Genomic DNA, 20,794 nt, shown 5'->3' on the forward strand with positions numbered 1-20,794 from the left:
GTCAGTGTAGTTAAAATTTCAAGCTATGAAATATTCCGATTCTATGCCCTGCAGTTGAAAAACTGCCTTTTAACTAATCTAATAAAGCGATTTTATATCTTCCGAAAAATACGGAAGAAACAAGAACCAACTAGAATAAGTATAATAAGAATACTAGCAAGAATGACTCATATTTTATTTCCCGGAGAGCAAGTCAGCAACCGGAAACACCATAAATGAACTCGCAAGTTGTTGATCTCTCGCTAAGAATATATTTTAGTGTCTAATGCGATTAATGTGACGGAGAAAATAAACATTTCATGCAAAGAGGCTTTTTTAAATAAATCAAATATTAAAAAATAATCGACTGCATCTAAGTAGTCTTATCAGTTCGACTAGCTTTGATATATTGTATGTAATATTAAGACCCATATTTTCGATTAAGATATAGTTATATTTAAAAGGATGCTTTGGCATTCTGTGCAAGGTATACTTATATTGTCTCAAAAAAAAGTGAATTTTTATAAACACCGATATTTAAAAAATAATATCTTATTAAAATATTTTGATTATCAAATATTTTCGCATGCATAAAAAAAGAAATTATCTTAACGATGTATCATAAATTACGACTTAAGTATGAGGAAAATAATCTTACAGAATCGAAGAGAGAAAGAAAATGCACAGAATCAGAAATCAGTGAAATAACTTTCATACTAATCGATATGATTAAAATTAGATGAACTCTATCCGTCCTAACCATCAATGAAAAAAAGACATGTAACGCCAACTTCCAAAACAAATATCAATCAATTTGTCGAATCGATTTTCATTGTGCCGTTTTATGTCATTTTAACTAAAATGATTTAATTGTCCCTGAACTTACCTTTGTAGCTTCAAAGAGAAAGCAATATTTTCTCTAAAACAGAAACGATACAATATTAGGTGGTAACCCACCCGACCTACGTACTACAAAAGTTTTTTGAATCAGCCTAGCATAATCACAAACCACTCCGCAGACATTTAAACATTTGGATTAAGGGCACACAAAAGTATCCATGAACTACACGCAAACTGAGAGTACGCTATACGGTTCCACACAATGTACGCCGAAGAGGACAAGCGCCTAATGAGAGCAGAAAAGCGGGCCACTTGCCTTCGAGTGTTCTCCTACAGCATCGTACCTGTGTTACCTGAGAGACCAGCCAATAACAGACCGAAGATGAAACCACCTACCTTAGTCAAGGAATAAGTCACAGTCCAGTGTATATCCACGTGCTTGTGTCGTAACAGAGAATAGCACTTTCTCGTCGCTATGATGCTGTTACTAGGCATTTTGCTTCTAGCAGTGAAAGTGCAGCACACCGAGTAATAATGTGTTTTTTTTTTTTATTCTTGGTGTGTAACGGATACAGCATACACAGTTTTGTGAAGTATTCGGAGAGTTTTGTGGATTTACATTAAGGATTATCGATCATATAGTTATGTATACTGCAAACTGAACGAGCGTTAGGTTGACATCATTTCAAGAAGAATCTGAAGATTTTCATAGCTTTCGAAATCCGCTATCGGACATTAAACACACATTGCAATGTAATTGGCAGATCGTTTCGAAGTAAACCTTTAGCTTCAAACGTAAACAGATTTTCAATGTGGCTAGAATGACGTGATCCGTTTGCTTTATTCTCCCACCTTCAAGAAAAATAATTCCTGCTTCTCTGCTCAATGACGTTGTTCTAATCGCGCTTAGATATGCTTATGAAATAATCCCCCCCCCCCAAAAGCAAACAGCTTATAATATAGGACTATATATATTGCTTCTAGTTAGCAGATAAAAGATAAGAAACCTAAAACTTTCGATGAACTGCAACGTCTTTCGTCAGCTACATCAACTGGATCAGTGAAGACCATTAGTCAGTGAAACCCCAATAACGCATACACAATAACGATACCTATCGCAATGGTTAACTATTTAGATACCGATTAACTGAATAATACTTCCCACTGGTATAGCTGTCCGTGTACATATTAGACTGACAAAACAATTTGGGAATCGCAAATACATACATAAATCAATGCTTCGGCATTCGTTCTTTTTAATCAGAAACTACGCTAAGATTTTACAGTATTTCTTCACATCGCAGTGAAAAAGTTTGAAAGCTTTTACATAAAATAGTACAGGAGAATCACTGTAAAGCCACTGTAAAATCACTGTATATATACAGACAACTGTATATAAACGAATTACAATTCATCCAAAGTCAACGTGAGAATTCAGACTTCTCTAAAATTAGATTTCAGGGGCTCGACAAATATGTTTTATAGGTTAACACTATGCATATTACTGAGGGAATTTAATAAAATTTTTACGAAAAATATTTATTTCGAAACGCTGAGGATATAAGATAGTCAAGTTAATTAATAATTCAAAACTTTTTTTTTTCGGACTGATTTCTTGGAGAGTGAATTATCTCTTCCTCTACATTCGCCGCTGCCTCAGACATAAGTTTCTTCCATGTTTTCAATTAAAGAATAATATTAAGTCATTAAAAGTGATAGATGGCAATGAGCAAACGTACATAGAACAGTACATTTGGTTCACAGATGAGATTGTGGGATGTCATTCTACGAGACTATTACTACCGATATCAGATAATGCGTTTTTGACAAGAAAGTAATGCTCGTCTTAATAGAAGTAGTTGTAATACAGTCTCGTAGTAAATAGGCTTAGACTCAACTTTTTTTTTATCTCCATTTCTTTCATGTTCCTTAGCTGTGAAAATAACCTTACATCGTGGGTACCGAACAGCAGAAGGTTGGTTGCAATAGTTCAGTTGGAGTTAAGATGTATAAAGGAACAGATCAGCAAAACCTTTCTACACGAAGGCCCACCAAAATTTCGTGTTTTTTTTATTTTATTTAGTATTTATCTTTAATAATGTAAATGAATCTTGACGATACGAAATGGCCATTTCCTCTACCTCCCAACTGAAAGGCTTGCATTCCAATTTTAAAGGGCACTTTATGACTTATCGAATGGAAGTTGTCGGTTATATTAATCTATTCCACTGACGATTCTCGTCGGGTCAGGGGGGGGGGGAATTCGTATTTGATAAAATCAGAGGTTATAGTAGAAAGTCCAGTTAATAAGGAAGAGCACGTTAGCATTTACTAGCGAAACTATTATTCAAGAATAAAGATGAAAGTTTGCTGCATGACAAATTAAGAAATAATTATCATTCTACCCTCCCTTAAGAGCTTGCTAAAATTCAGCTGTTACTTAAAATGAACACATTTTGTTCAGAAAACATATGAAAACAAAAAAAAATCAATACGTATTTTTGATAGACCTTTGTATATTACACGATGAGGGATCGTACTGAACACCACACATAAATATACAGAGATAAACTGATGCAATTATTTCATCGGTTTAATTTCATAACCCGGTACGGTTCTATACAATAACAATACTTTCCATCAATCCGTACAATGGCATGCAATTTTTAATTATACACCGCATTTTTCGCGAGGATGCTGATTGCATGACTTTAATTATGAATAATTTTCAAAGTGACACTTGTCCCGTTGGTAGTTCATTTCCTACCCTCCATAACCGGTCTTTCTTTTGGAGGGCTTTGTTCTATTTTCTTTAACATGCCTTCTCGGAATTAGTTATTGATGAATGTACCATCTACCACCAGTTTAGTAGCAGTCTACGTGTCTTCCAGCTCAGAAGCTGGTTGTATATTTATGTACAAATTTAATTGAATAAGATTAAGTTATATATAAACAAAAGATTACATTAAAATAATGTAAAGATAATGTTTTGATTAACATACAATATTTAAAATTAAATTAACTGGAAGAAGTAATTTAAATTGTTTATATCAGTACCATAACCTTATCAGTACCGGATAGAACCACTAAAGATTATTTTTTCGAAAGTTATTACAAAATGAACCTCTTGTGATATATATTATTTTATTATTTCTTCAGAAAACTAGGAACTCTCTCAACATCATGCAGCCATTCCCTCTATCCTTTAACATCTTGAATTTGGTTTGTGTCTGAAAAGTATTTCAGTTAGGGCCGCAATACTCAGCTAGATTCTTAAATCATCCCGATTCTCAACCAGAACTGAACTGGGGGGGGGGTACAAAGCAAGATGACTGATTTCACCATATTCCTCAAACACTTTGCTAGATGGTTAAACTGCCAACTTGAAATCAATCTTCAGCATCAGGGTAGAACTGCAATCAGGGTAGATGCACGTAATTAAAATATTTTTAAATACACGGTAATATTTTGTCCCTCTTTCAGATGCTATTCGGATGGTATACTAGGGTCAGGGTAGTTGTAAGGTGAAAGAGGGACAAAATATTACCGTGTATTTAAAAATATTTTAATTACGTGCATCTACCCTGATGCTGAAGATGCTTCACGAGCAAAGTTTCTAATCATGTGGAAAACGTCGTGATCTTGTTTTCTGTATCTGGTGTTCTCCAGCATAATAAGATTTCAACATAAAGAAAGAATCTAACGCACGTCGGTATCGTGAAATATCCAGCTTTCGTACATTAAAATTGAAACCCTAGATGGAAGAAACAAATTTTGATTCACGATCTTTAGATGAAGATAGTGAAGTGGGTCGCCAGATCAGTGAGAAGGTTGGACATCTCTTCCGCAAAGGTCATACAAGCATTAAAAACGATCCAAAAAGTGTTTAGACCACCAATAGCTAGACTTGCCACATTGGTAGTTATCGTCAACAGCCTGCTGGAAGAGAATCGACGCAAAATATATGATGAAATAGCGAGTGATGCAACTTTTCGACTTCGTCTGTTTCCGAAATTCTGACTGAAGTTTGGATAAATAGAAAAGGTGCTACCAATTGGGTCATACACTAATTGACAAAGAGACTAGTAATCAACATGCAAGAGGATTACACACCTGATGCATTGTTATGAGACTGAAAGCGAACAATTTCTGAACAGAATTTTTGCTGAAGACGAAAGACGGACATGAGGTTGGGAATCAGAATTGAAGAGTTAGTCATCCTAACAATGGAAATCCAACTAGTTCTCATCAAAAAAAAAAAAAAAAAATATATATATATATATATATATATATAATAAAAAATTAAAATAAACGGGCTAAGTTAATGATGATTTACGGCCAGAATGAAGCGAAAATGACAGAGTACTTGCGGATACACACACAATGATAGTAATATGTTACAGAAGTCTCTGCAAGACATTTTATGGCAAGAAATTTGGGGCAGAAAGGCCTAGCCATGTTCGCAGCTGCGGTCCTCATTTTGCATGAAAATGCGAAGCTGCATATTTCATGTTATTTTCATGATGTTCATGTTTCGTTTTCCACATGATTAGATACTTTGCTCGTGAAGCATCTAACCATATCGAAAAGGATGGAATGCTTCGTCACCCCGTGGTGGAGGCCTGACATAAATCCTCAAGAATTCCACCAACTGAAAACGCTTTACACACTGAAAACGTCTTTCTGCTGAAGTGAATCAACTTATCAAAAAAAAAAAAAAAACGTTAGACTGTTACCCAAACGTGATAAGGCAGAATGGCCTAAATTATACTGAAAGCCGATCTATGCATTTTGTTAAATAAAAGTTTAGCTTGAGAACAGGAGTACACTATAAAGAACTTTTGAAATGACCCTAGTAAATATTGCCAAACATTTCAGCTCCTGTAGCTTATACACTGTAGTGAGACACAATGACCAATTTAATAGATAATCACGATGAATCTTTGCTTCTCACTGCCGTGAAGGAGTAGTTTGCAAACAGAATAATGATGACTGAGAAACCTAGCCTATTTCCTGGCTATAACAAATCTCGAAAGCCGAAGGCACGAACAGCGATGCATCAGTGGCAATTGAATCTCCAAACTATCTTTAGCGTTTCGAAAATCCTATCTTGTACGAGTAGATTTTCTACTCCCAGAGAGAGAGGGAGAGTGGACGCTCTCCCTCCCTCTCTTCTGAACTATTTTAGATAGCAATGGTATATCACAAGAATATACTGCCAGCCTGTATGACCGAGTGGGCAGGATACCACTCTCCAACCAACAGGCCTTGGGTTCGATGGAGAGTGGTGCACTGTCCGCTCGGCTACCCAGGTCGGCAGAATATTCTTATAATGCTAAATATTGCGCGTGAAACTACCATTATTGGTTTTTAGAGCATGGTTTTGTGATTATCTAATTTGTAGCCCACTCATGATATAATATTCATGTACTATAAGATTACAGTTCTTAGTGGGTAAAATCTACATAATATACATCAGCGTTTCCCAAATGGTGGGTCACGACCCGGCACTGGGTCACGAAATCTAAATGCATGGGTCGCCTAAAAAAACTCGAAAACCTAGGTGTTGAAATCTAGTTAACAAACAACAGCATCACATTTCTCATTAATAAACTACTTGGTTTTAGTTTAATTTCTTTATATTTTTGTAAGAGTAAATGCTTCTTTATTATAATAATAATAAATGAAAACTCTATGAACATTCAAATCTGTTTTACTTTACCCATTGCCCATAAAAAATTTAGTGGGTCACGAAGATAAAGTATTAAAATAACCGGGCCATGAAAAAAAAAGTTTGGGAAACCTTGATAAAAGGTGATCAAAATTAAAGTATCCCTATTTAATGCCTTGTGGAGGATCATCAAATGATCCAAATACTGTGAAACTTTGCAGGAATACATTGTGCGTTACGCCAAAGCGATATCTGAGGGGGGGGGGTGTGTGAACAGGGTAGTGCTCCTATCTACTAACACTCCAAGATCCCTAGTCTAATCAGTTTCTTCTAGCCTAATCCCACCAATATAATACGACATTGGATATCTAATCATGTCGAATTGAATGATTTTACATTTACTGACATTGAACTGACACCCGTTTTCCCATGCCCACAATTCCAGCCTATTCAAATCATTCTGCAAAGACTGCATATCAGCAGCATTCCTGATTACTCTACCTATCTTTGCAACATCAGCAAATAACTGTATGTTGCTTGTCAAATCCTTCCCAATATCATTAATGTACAGATTGAATAACAGTGGACCAAGCACTGAACCTTGTGGTACACCACTTGTTACCTTAAACCTTGCAGACTCAGATCCCCCGTATACCACTTTTTGATATCTGTCAGTCAGCTATCCTCTTATCCATGCTAATATTGTATAACCCAAACCCATTTTCTATAATTTATGCAGCAGTATGCCATGCTGTATTCTGTCAAAAGCCTTAGCAAAATCCAAAGTTATCATGGTGTATCCAGTTCCTTTGTCTAGTTCAATGGTAACATTGTTATAGAATTTGAGCAAGTTGCTAAAACATGACCTTCCTTTAGAAAACCATGTTGTTCATTGCAAAGTAGAGATTCACTGTAAACCCATTTCTGAATGCGAACCCTAACCATTTTTCCAAAATCTTCACCACCATTTCTGAGATACTAATTGGTCGATAGTTGGATACATCGGTCTTTGCACCACCCTTGTGCAATGGAATTACCATACATTCCTTCCATTCCTGCGGAATCTTCCCTGTTCTGAGACTCATATTAAACATTGTGGTCAAAGGAATGGCCAGTTCAGTTGAACACTCTTTTAGCACACGTGCTGATATTCCATCAGTCTATATATATTGCTGAGTTCTTATTCAATTTGTGCAACAGCTAATACCTCGGCCTCACACACACACACCTGCATTTCTTCATCTAGTGAGAAGGTGACAGTGAGCTCAATGTTGCGTTCACCAGGTTGATAGCTTTTAACGAAATGGGCACTCATTAATTGAATAACCTCTTCTACATCTGTAACCCTCACGCCATCTGGATTTAGAAGAGTTATTCTTTTATATTCATTCTTTCTTTTACTTGCAGTATATCGATAGAATTCTTGTGGGTTGTCTCAGCACGCAGAGCCAGTTTCTTTTCATAATCAGACTTTGCTTTCCGTACAACAGTTGTGATTATTCTAGCTTGCTGCTTATAACGTTCCTAACGGACGTGATCCTTATGCAAACGGTATTCCTTCCACTTCGTCCTTTTCTTCGAATCTCTTGCTAAATAAGACTACACATCCATTTGATTCCTACTCCAATTATTCTTCGAACTCTTGGGACACATTCTGATATCGCATCATTTAAGTATTGTTTAAATGCTTCCCATGCACTGTCGATATTCTTTCCATCCAGCAACCGATCCCGTTCCACTGAACTAAGTATACTCCTCAGTTGGTCATAATTTCCTGTTTTGTAGTTCAGCATGTAAACTTTTCTGAATGGAACATTCATAAACTTACTATAGTTAGAAATTACTGTATAATACCAAGCATAATTTAAATTTATGTTTTTTATTTTTACCATTGTAAGTGTAAAATACAGCTGAGTACAAAAGATTGGAATTTATGCGCCTACAGTACTTTCTGACAATTCAGTAAGCTTTTAATCTGATTTAAAGTTATTGGATTGAAAATAAAAAAAGGCCGGCTTTATAGCCAAATTTTATCTGAACAAATTATTAAAAATAAACGGTTAGTACACGGACAAAGTGCTTATTTTTATATTCATTTCTACTATCACATGCATTTACGAATAAGGGCGCTTTTTTTCTTCTTTCCTATCAGCGAAAGATGTGACAAGGCAAGCTAGCGGACAAATACACAAAGTAGGAAGGATTGCTTGAGCAGTCTGAAACAAACCTCTGCATTAGTCCACCATTAGTTTCCCCTATATCAAAGCAAACAATGCTTCATTCTTTCGCCGGATCCACTAAATAACATTATGAATTTTAAAAATAAAAAGCATGCACTAAAACAGAAAATAGAAAACTAAAAAAACAAGACATGAAAAATGAGATTTATTTTTATTATTTTTTTGCCAGATGTGTATCGTTAATTTAATTCTCATGAAAATATTCTGCACATACCTGATGATCAGGCAGCGCATTGGTTAGGAGCATATGATTTGGGCCTCTGAAAAAACCATGGATCAAAATAATGCAAACTTATAATAAGTATAGGCTTCTAAATTTCATGAGTATTTTCGAAATGTCGCGTATCTGACAGGAAGCAGCAATCTTATCAGAGATAGCTGTCAGTTTTTATGTGAGCGCAAATGACGCTTACATGTTATAAAACAATAAATTCCATTCCAAGGACAGACGTACCAAAACATAATAATTCCTATCCCCCTCCGACAAACGTCTCAGTCAACACGAACAATAGCAGCATTTCTCGCAGTAATCTAAGACGCAGGGAATGTGATAAGGGAACAAGGTTCATTCGAGACTTATAACATGCCCAGGTACTCCGACATTCGCTGATACATGTGTTTTCGTATTTAAACTAACAGCCTTCGATGTATCTAAAGACATTGTCATCAAATATCTTGAATCACAATGAAAGAAACGAAACCAGCCTACGTGATTTTAATTACAGGGTTATTAATATATTAAAAAATACTTTATAAAATGTAGATAGGGTTAAAAATACATGATCAAAATCATAATATACTGAGCAAGCCTCTACGATAGATCCGCTAAAAATGCCTTGAAAATTTCTAAAATGACTGCATAAGTTTTCCCCGACCATTCCATGTCATTCCAAAGGGATGAGTATGTAGTCAAGGAAATCCATTGTAGATCGACAGTGGAGTCGATACTGGTGATTGGCAATCTGGAAAGCCTAAAAGTCGTGAATGAGTTAGCTGTGGAGATTCTCCGTTATTTTCGAAATAATCAAAAGTCTGACAGTAAATTTCTCTCCCACTTCTTTTTAATAGGACAAATACTTATTTTCGAACTGCGAGTTGGCTGTTAGCTAAGTATGAAAGAGCGTAAGGATGAGATAAAACAGGAGTTCAGAAGTACAATGGGCGAATACCTCACAAGAAGCCTTTTTAGTGTCTGAGCCATCCCAAAAATCATTCAGTATAGCGGCGAGGGATTTGTCTCGTATGTGTAGAAGAAAAGTGATACCAGGAGGTGATGTTAATGTAATGACACATGGGCGAGATCGAAGTGGAAGCTTAGATGGACAGAATTACTCGTGCTGGTCAAGGATCAGAAGGCATTAATATCATTTGTACAAGAAGCGAGTTTTTACTGCAGGTCTCTTCGAAGTCAGATTTCGCATTCCTTTTTCTCGCAGCTGCTGCAAGTTCGAGTGTCATAATAAACTGAATTTTTACAGATTGCGATGTCGCTTTCGCCAGATATTTTAATCCGAGATTCTTTCAGTAAGAGCAGCAATTCGCTTCAGAAATAATTCGTTTTGTCATGTTAGTTTTATGTTTTCACACATTTTGTTCATTTTTAAGCCTAAATCCCCAAACCTGCATGCATGAGAGTTCTGAAAGTGTGGGGGAAGGGCGATATGCCAAGTACCCTTTTGTACCTGGTATCACACGACAACCGAACATCATTCCTTTAGACTAAGTGCAAATGACTTGGGATTTCATTAAACATTAAAGGAGGAACAAGAAAATTATATCACACCCCCCCTCCCCTTTAGTCAACAATCACCCTTGAATTGTCTCGCGCTGGCTGTGATTATTTTAATTTTACTTGAAACCCATTATGGGCACTGGGTTATACTTTTTTTTTTTTTTTCACACTCTGTGCTTACTTAAACGAAGTGCGTTTATCAACTTCTTATGTATTACTTTTAAGCTACTGACTTACAAAAAAAAAGTCCAATGCGAATTAATGAAAGCCACTTACATATAAGAGAAATTAATGATTTAATTACATATTTTATTTTTATAATCTATTATTCGATACTCTGAATCATTGATTAAAAACGACAAGCCGTTATTGTTCCAGTCTTTTTCTCAGACTGAACTCAAATCCCAGTAACCAAAAGATGTAGATTATAGTTATCTCTCAAAGGAAATGCACATTATGCATAATTATTGTATCCTGTGTAAACGTGTTAAAACGTTGTCTTGTGGCATCCTACAAGAGGGTGCCAAACTGGACAATAGTCACTCACTAGTGAGTGACGAACTGTGTGCTTCAGAATGGCTTAAACTGACTGCGTAATAGAAGTAAAAAAATGTAACGGCCGGTTTTCATGTTTTGCGAATGATAAATACTTACACTTGCGCACGAGATCGGATAATTTATATTATGTTGAAAAGAATCTTTATAAAAAGTTCTTCGTATCTTAGACACGATTCGACCCCAAATTTTTTTCCAAGAGGACAAAAATGCTGCGTCTTCATCGCAACTGTGATACAAAAGGTGTCTCAAGTAGTCAGTAGCGCACTCAGCATTTAATCTTGGGGGGGAGAAGGCGAGTTGAGTAGACGATTTGAGACTACACACATCGCATACGACCTATGACTGAGCATCTGCAATGATCGCTAATTCATTAGTATAGAAATAGAAGACACGACACAACATAAATAAAAAAAATGAATTTTAATTAGGAAAAGATTTTTAGAAAATTTTCTAGTGTTTTTTTTCCCCAAAGTGGCGCATCCAGAGGGGGGCACCCCCCCTCTGGATGCACCACTGCAGGTAGTTACGTCTCAAATACCATATACCTCCGTAACTATTGAGAATCGGATCCATGTCCAAATAAGATTTCTGACGCGGTATGATAGCCCGGGATAAGATTCCGAAATATCAACAAAGTCATGTAACACCTCGCATATACAATAGCTAATAACACATCCAAAATGAAGGGTAAATTAGGTTTAAAATATAATAGCAACATGGCAAGATAATTATTATATTTTTTCCTTTTTTTTTTGAACGCACAAACTTGCGTAAAATACCAAATATAATAAAATTACTAATTTTATGCGTAAGAATGCGTATTAATAACGTAACTTTGCCTTAAAGTTTCGTGGTAAAAGTATCATACTCGAGGTTACTGAAGTTATACCTAAACCGTTCTCCGGCACATTCTAAATTCTACAAATTCAGCTCATGTGAAGAATTCTACAAATTCTTCACATCAGAAGAATTGAAGTCCAAAATTATTATTAAGTAACATTAATTAATGATTAGTAATTAATCGTATTACTTTGTATAAAATGCATGTCTAATTTATAAATGAGTATGTCCTAGATTAGAAAAAAAGAAATTTAAATTTAATTCACTGTAAGTACTAAGTTGATTTTACTACTAAACCACATGCCGTTTTTCCATTTTTGATTTGCTTTCATTGTGAAACAAATATTATGAGCTGGAATGGTAAATGACGTAAAGCAGTGTACAGAATATTTAATTATTTCACAAGTTTAAATCATCTAGCACAAATTAACAAGAAACGCACACTTTCAGTTTCTGCGCAAATCGTTGGATTTAGATCTAGTAATGATAGCGCCCTCTCAAGCATGAAGCTGTGAATATTTAGAAATTCAGTAAACATCCGAGTACGTGCAGCACCTGTTTCAGTGCTTCTATAATAGTTTCCGTTAAAGAATCATAATATCCTTCAAAAACCAACTGTAACTTGGATATTTTCCCTCTGAACACGATTCACGAGTTTTCTTTCCACACTCATGCAGAGTTGTCTCCCTTCCTCAAGGTACATATTATCAATACCACCAATATTATTCGAATCTCAGGGTTTGATCAGTAATATACTTCAACTGGCTGATATTTGTTATAATTTCTGGAGGCTTTATTATTAGTATCTTTTAAAGAGATTGACAAGTTGCAACATGCACACTTAATAGGTGGTTTAAATCATTTAATTAGCTGTCTATTGACAAGTTGTATGTTTGCCTAATTACAAGAAAGTGTGGGCTTTATATATTAAAATTCTATTTCATTTTGATTTCGAGGCAGAAATCGGAGCTAATAAGTTTGCATTATTTTATGAGCAATCGGACATCATTGTATTTATATATATATAAAAAAAGTGTAGTTTTTGCAAACCAAACTGAATAAAGACTTTGCGTTCCTACTTAAATCCTCATTCTTCACCTGGAAGGAGAAGAAATATCCATAGGTTAATAATCTGGACTAGCATTTGCGTTAATAAAAATTCCGAATACAGAACGGCTCTCATCTTTTGTTTTCATGCTGAATTTTAAAATTCCGACTAAGAACGCATAACGGCGCAATATTTACTAATAGAAATTGCATATTTCATACGGGGGGGAGGGGGATTTCCTTTCTCTTTCAGGTAATATACACACTAAGTTGAATTCAAATCACTTACTTTATTAGGAGCCGCGTGTTTTGATGCATACAAACAGTCATAATTACTTTTGCGAAAAGAAATCATCACATTGATATGCTTTGCTTGTAGCATAGTAAATCCGCCAATTCTGTAAACAAGGCGAAACAGACAGACGTGATTGCTTTAATAATTTAGATTAGTATAAACTGTTAGAACTAAAGTGTAAAATTTCAGCTGGTACTGCCAACTGACTTTGATAACAGCTCCAGAACATTGTTTTCGCATTGTATTAAAACCCGTTTGTTGTTGTAACAAAATACACTTGATTTTGTTAGTCTGCCTAGAACGCGCAAAGCTTCCGAAAAAAAAAAACAATTCATGCCCAACTGATCCACCAATGCATGACGTTCACGTGTTCACGAAATTCGTTCCATGAATGGAAATTCTTGTCATAATGATAAGGAATTCGCGAGCATATAGGTAAGTGTGCCTTGAAGTTATTTATCTAAAGAGCATTTCGTATTAAAGTATAGTTAATTACCACAAGAAAAAAAAAACATTCTTTTCTAAACTGAGCGTTTAAGAAAATTAAAAGTTCGGGGATAAATTTATTTAGTCAAGACCTCGGGTAATGATAATAAAGAAAGATGTATTTAAGAAAACGTTTACAAAACTTCATTTAAAGCATTTCAAATGACTAAATTGGTTTTTCTGCATTTCACATCATTGAAAGTGGACATACACTTTAAATTGCAGAGACATCACGATCAAAGTTCTCTTATTATGCTACATATATATAATCCTTCCCTTCTCATCCATTCCTTAGGAGATTGAGTCCCCTAATGAAGGGTTTTTGACGAATTAATGCAGCCAATCGTCACTCTTCTGCTGCATCTCTAGGACAAGTATTCATGACTGTAGATCCCTGTGTCTTCACGGGTCGGTTTGTCTGTTCTGGGGGACGAAACACCACCCGAATTTCCGGGTGAAAAAAACCTATCTCCGTATGAGACCGGATAACTCATCTTTAGTCAAAAGGGACCAGATAAGGGTTCTCATGTCATGAACTGGAGTCGAACCTAGGTCTTTCAGACCAAAGGACTTTGTCTATACCGACTGAGCTACGGAGGCTCTTATGCGCTCTCTCTCTTTCTCATATATTTTTTATTTTTTTTTTGTTGTTGTTTGTTCACTTTTTTGCATTTTTTCTCCTATTTTTTTTTTCTTCTCCCCCAGTGAACAACTTCTCCACAGGCTTTTTCTGAAGTGTGTATATGTGTGTGCGCATTGGAGGGGGGGAGGGAGATACAGGAGTAGATCAGGTGGGAACAAGGATCAGGTGGTTAGTCTGAATTACCGCTGAAGCGTCCATAGGCATGACGCCACGGATTATGCCTTAAATACCTGCAGAGGAGTTTATGTTCTGTGGAATGAAAAAGCTCCAACCTCCGTATTAGTCCAGCTAACTCAGCTTCAACTGAAAAGCCGTTATGACTTTTCGCATCGAACTCCGGAATGGAAAAGCCATTCCAGGATTGACACTCCGGTCTTTACAACTAAAGGGAATCGTCGTCACAAAGTAAGCTACGGAGGTTCAGGTGGGAGAAAGATAACAGTGCTTTCCTCAGCACAAGTTCTCAGTTATGTGTGAGGAAGTGCATTTAAAGGCGTATCCACTGTGTTATTCCAATTTCTTCGACCCCATACACCTCGAACGAGTGTCGGTCAAGGAGATGCCTGTTGTTTCAAGTGCAAATAAAGGGTCGAGCTAGTTTCAGATAAAAGCTCCCTATCAATGATGTTTTTCTTCAAAATTCCTTAACGTCGAAATGATAACAGTAAAGCTGTAAACAGCTGAACCAGAGATACAGGAAATAAATTATTCTAATCTCAAATATACTGAAATTCTGGCCGAAACATTTTTTGTGTGTGTGTGTGTAACTAAAACGTTTGTATGAATGAAAAATGTATTAAAATCATCTGCAACTAATAAGTTATTTTACAATTAAATACATTTTCCTCAGTACTAGTGAATCATTAGCAATGTTTTACACATTCGGCTGATATGTAAGCAATATAATTTAAAACACTGATAATCGAAAACGCTGGAGAGGATGTTAACTGTAACAATTACTAAAAGGTAGGTTGACTTAGTGGGAAATTTCTAGATGTATTTACCATATGTTAGTGATAATAAAGACTGACTACAGCAGGGGAAAGATGAATAAAGGTAAAGCTACCCAATATTCACCTATGTGCGAATTTGTATTTTATTTCAGATGAATGAATTCTTACACAGAACTCGGGCTAAAAAGTCCGTTTAAAGTTTGCATTTAGTAATTTAAAAGAAATCGAAAGCTGTATAGTCTCAAACGATATCTTTGGATCCTGTGCCAAATGTTGGGAAATATTTAGTTATGTGAGATCTTTCAGGGAGATAGAGAAGCGTATGAGAGAGAGCGAGATGGTTAGGAAAATTTTTATTATTAAAATAATAAAAAATAAATGTGCTTACATAAAAATGTAAGCATAACTATTAGGAATTTAGCAGCTTCTTTTTATCTTTATGTTTATCAGAAATAATTAACAAATCTCACAAATAATTGTTTAGGGCCTTGCAATCCCTGAACTCCATTCAACTAAAGCGCCTTTATTTGAATCAACAGGTGGGTCAATACTGATCATCACATACCTTCAGAGACCTGAGTAGTCTTTCAAATTAAAGAAAATGTTTCAAAGTTTCAATTTTCACTAAAACTCTAGCGAACCAGGGCTAACCTTTTCGGTCTACGGGATGTCTTTCCACACGGGAATATCTGAATGCTTTTATTAAAGACAAAAACCTATTAGCCAGTGAGAAAAATAATGACTTACTAGAATGCTAAAAAGGAGGGACCGATTGCTAATTATTCTGCTTTGATACAAATCAACCGTTACTTAATAGAGTACAAATATTCGATACTGCATGAAAACTCTTCTCAGATAATAAGGCAACCTTAGAGTTAATAAATAATCTTATGAACCCAAAAGAGGTGGATGAGTTCGACTCCCCAGATTTTGTGCTCCTGGATAAAACCTGCATTTCTTCGTACTAAATGCCTGTAACTTTTAAACAGGAATTATTTTATTTCATCAGTTTGTTTTCGTAACCCTTAGTAAGCTGGATACTGATTCAGCGAGCGGATGTGAATGAGTGAGTAATATTAGTCACCAATACGTTGGTGTAATTTTGGACACCCGTTTCTTGTATCGAAGGGGTAAGCAGTAAACTCACTCTGTTTCCAGTAGGCAAATGCAGACATGATTATTAAATATCTATTTAGGAAACAGTTCAGTTACTAGAAATGAAACAAATCAGATTATGCTTATTAAGTACAATTTCATTATAAAGCAAGTCAAATATTACCATTGATTTTGTCATGGGGGAAAAAAAGCTTGTCTATTGGTTACACAAGGCTGAATGATTTCTTAATCCTTTTAGCAGAACTAAGAGATTAAAATTAAAATGCAGAAAAACAGGGGTAATTCTTTCCATCTTTTTTAGAATTTCCAATGTAGAAAACTTAGAAATAATAAATAGATAGAAAATGTGAAGTAACCCAAGTCGATTTTTCTACAGTTCCTTAGCTTAACCCGCTCATTTTCTTAGAAGGAAAGGCATACACGCTAAAATGAAATAAGACTGACGAATTTCTTGACACGCTGAAATTTTATAAAATTATGTTTTTCGCTTTCTGTAGCGTGACAGACTCAAAAAGATTTTTTCTATTAAAACCTTTGTAAAAAGTCAGCTATCATTTTTTATTTTTTAATAAATAGACAATTACAGACTGGGAGCTTTTCGACCTCATTCGAAAAAAAAAATGTTATTGTTGAGAAGCTATCGCTATTTCGGTCTGAGACTATTATAACGCCTAATGGAGGCCTATAATGGCTTGAAAAGTTCCACTTGATCTCTACAGTATGGTTTTTCCTGACTGTTCTAATATTTAGCACCCACTATACTAATGTACAGAATTTTAACAACCTGAATAAATTGACACCTTTTGTGGGTGGCACACTCATACAAATGCTTACTGAAGTCAATCTGCGAAAATCACAAAGCAATATTGCATTAAAATAACCTCACACACAAATTCCTCAAGCTAAAAATAAGCTAAAATAAAGAGCCAAAAGGCTTCAAAAGTTCGGCGATGCAAAATTATATAAGTGTATATTAAACCCAGCATTATTTCAAAGCCGAATGTAGAAACTATGAAAGTTTCAAAAAAAAAAAAAAGTTGACCAGAGAGCTCGTGAATGCCGGTGAGTATTTCCGTAAGCTCTCTGGTCAAAAGTTTTTTTTACGAAACTTTCATAGTTTCTACATTCGGCTTTGAAATAATTCTGGATTTAATATCCACTTTACTTATTAAAAAAAAACGTGGGATATACCTGACTCCAGCAATTGCCAATAATATTCGATTAGACGTGGCCAACATCCTAATCCATTCTAAGCCTCCCAAAAATAATTTCCCACATAAAGAAATCATGGCTCTAAAAGAGTTACGCAATAACAACCGTATTACCATAACCAAATCAGACAAAGGAAACGCAACTGTAGTAATGGATACAACAGAATATGAAAGCAAAATGCACGCACTTCTCCACGACCAGTCAACATATCAAATTATACATCGAGATCCCACCAACTCGCAAAAGAATAAGGTGTGCAAGTTATTGAACAAAGTCACTTCCTGGCCAAAAGAAACAGTCAACAAAACTCAAATCCCTCCACGTTAAAACACCCAGGATATATGGAGCTCCAAAAATTCACAAATAAGGTGCACCTTTACGCCCTATTGTAGATAGTATAAACAGTCCCACATATAAACTTGCTAAACATTCAGCCAAACTACTAGCCACTTGCACAAACAATTCGCCCTCTTTTGTTAAAAATTCTGCCCACCTAAAATGTATTTTTGGAAAACCATGCCTTAAAAAGTTAAGACTGGTGAGTTTTGATATCACCTCTTTATTCACGAATGTACCATTAACTGAAACTGAAACTCTTAACTTACTAAATTCACAATTTCCCCCTGATATATTTCAGCTATTTAAATTCACAGTACAGACAGGTTATTTTACATGGAAAAGGAAAATATACAAACAATTAGATGGGACAGCTATGGGATCCCCCCCCCCTAGCCAACTTCTACATAGAACATCTGGAAAAGCTAGCTATCAACACTCTCAAACCTAGTCTCTGGCTACGCTATGTTGATGATGTGTTTGCTATTTGGCCACATGGCCCAGACACATTGAATACATGTTTAGTGCATCTAAATAACCAGTACCCTAAAATCCACTTTACAATGGAACTAGAAGCCAATGGCTGTCTGCCCTTCCTGGGCACACTTATCACACGTCTTACAGAAGATTCTTTATCATTCTCGGTTTATAGAAAACCCACACATACAGGGAGATATTTACACCATCATCGCCCTTCTCAACAACATGGTATCTTAAAAACACTAACCCATAGAACCAGAGCAATTTGTTCCAATGACATTGCTCTCACTGCTGAACTTTCTCACCTGCGTCACACCTTCCTGCCCAATGGTTATAATCCCCATAAGACATAAAATACTCCCGAAAATCCCACCCCTATCTATCACAGAAGACTACAACAAAACTATCACCATCCCATACATTAAAGGCACATCTGAAAAGATATCTAGGGTGCTTAAACAAACACCAACTACGCACTGTATTTAAATACAGATCAGAGTTGCAAATTTCACTTATGAGAAATTTGCAACTCTGATCCGTTCACCTAATGACAGATTCTCTCCTTTATCGTATCCAGGAGTCTATGAAGCGCCTTGTTCATGTCATCGAGCCTGCTATGTACAGACAGAAAGAACTGTGAACATCCGCCTCGGTGAACACAAAAAATATATCCGGCACTTTCGCTATGGTAAGTAGGGTCTGGCAGACCATGCTTTGGATACTCCTGCACACAGGATCAATTGAAAAAAAAAAGTACTGCACAGAAGCTTTTACAAGTCAGAGAGGTTGTTCCTGGAATCAACAGAAGCCTTGAAACATACTCCAAACCTCAACAAGATGGCTGTATAAATCTACCGAAGATTTGGGAGACAATCATTCTAAGACCAAATTAATATCTGCTTTATTTTTTAAACTTAGATGGCGCCTAATTAGGACTTTAGTCTGTGTTGCACGCTACAATTACTCATACTAGTCCCACTGTTACACCGGATTGCGTTTGTCTCGCTACTGTAACAAACTTTTTTGTATGCTCTGAAGATGCTGGATATAATACCAGCAAAATATTAGCATATAAGTTAATAAATAGTTCTTTTCTTATCAATCTGTGTTCGCATCTATACCGATAAAATTCAATCAACATATAAAAAACAAGCTTTGTTTAAAAATCCACACAAGCATCTCTCCATAACCCAAACGAGATGTTTATTACTAGTCACTCTTCTGCGAAATGAGTGATTCCCAATCAACTAACATAGTTTGGACCCACTACTACTCTAAGAAAACTAACTTATATGGCAATAAGAAAAGTCATAAAAATAAAACAATACATAATATAAACATCGCGCGCAATTTTAAAGTGTTATTCTATAAGATGAGCCTCAGTAGCTCAGTTGGTTTCGAGAAGGGGGGGGACCCTTTGGTTGAAAAGACCTCGGTTCGATTACATCTATGACGCGAAGAACCTCTATCAGGGCTTTTCAATCAAAGGTGAGTTACAAATTCAAAACAGGCAAACTGGCACCGTGGACACATATCTAGGCATAATATACCACTCCACTGGATATGCAAGGCAACAATCACCTTGTTCTATAATACTTCCCAAGTAATGTATTAATGCTACCTCGCCAAAAATTGAGGGAAAATACAACACATTTTATAAGAGTGGCGTGCTGTAACCAAACAACATAGAATAGACTGCGTCCATCATCACATATACTGTATTATAACTGATACTATTATATTTCACTGTGTCCCAGTTATTAATATAAACTGAAGACCATGTTTATATATAATTTGGTACCAGTTTATCGATTTACATTTAGTCCCAGTGGATCGGTTGTAGCTGGTTTTCTTGTTAATTACGTGTTAATTTCGTGTGTTCATTCATCTGGCAAGTTTGCAGTTCTACCAGGCGAAAAACCAGTTCCACGGAAGGAAAACCCAGCTAACTTACCTTCAGTTGAAAAGAACTTATGAAGAGATTCAAGACTCATAAACGTCTTGACACGAAGGCTCCCATTCGATCGGTGTTCGTGACGTAAACAGAATGTGAGATCACGCTAGATGTCGCTTTCTTTCTCCGAAGATGGTCTTATAATAACTTTAACCATGGACTTAACGGTTAAGCGAAGTAGATTCTCGAACACAGACAAGATAAGTTATTCTTGTCTCATTAGGCTTCTTGTGATTACGTTTACACTCCACTGTGGTCGTACGCCTGCAGCTATTAGAAAATTTGTATTTGTGTTGTACCCTTAGAACAGGAATGGTCCTTGATTTCTATATAAGAACTTTAACGATGCACATACTTGTCAAAAAGTTTTCCATTCTAAAGTCATACCCACAAAAAAAAAAAATGACTATAG

The 20,794-nt window shown here is 35.8% G+C and overlaps 1 protein-coding gene across 5 annotated transcripts in view; it reads right to left on the bottom strand.

Annotated features, from left to right (window-relative positions):
• The window catches only part of LOC150104660 (sulfotransferase 1B1-like), a 208,008-nt gene that overhangs the window by 130,764 nt on the left and 56,450 nt on the right, over positions 1-20,794 (bottom strand). For 2 of the 5 annotated variants that reach the window (XM_090395855.1, XM_090395857.1), the window contains exon 1: positions 13,197-13,457. The exons of 1 other annotated variant lie outside the window; for it this stretch is intronic. The gene's annotated coding sequence lies outside the window, so the exon portion shown is untranslated. Of the gene's footprint in view, positions 1-865; positions 1,111-13,196; positions 13,458-20,794 lie in introns of those variants that run through there. 2 more of the 5 variants (XM_090395856.1, XM_090395858.1) reach the window with 1 other exon arrangement.

This window comes from Typopeltis vanoorti, chromosome 7 (genome assembly GCF_054136105.1).
Source record: "Typopeltis vanoorti isolate ZY-2024b chromosome 7, IOZ_Tvanoo_1.0, whole genome shotgun sequence".
Taxonomy (NCBI): Eukaryota; Metazoa; Arthropoda; class Arachnida; order Uropygi; family Thelyphonidae; genus Typopeltis; species Typopeltis vanoorti.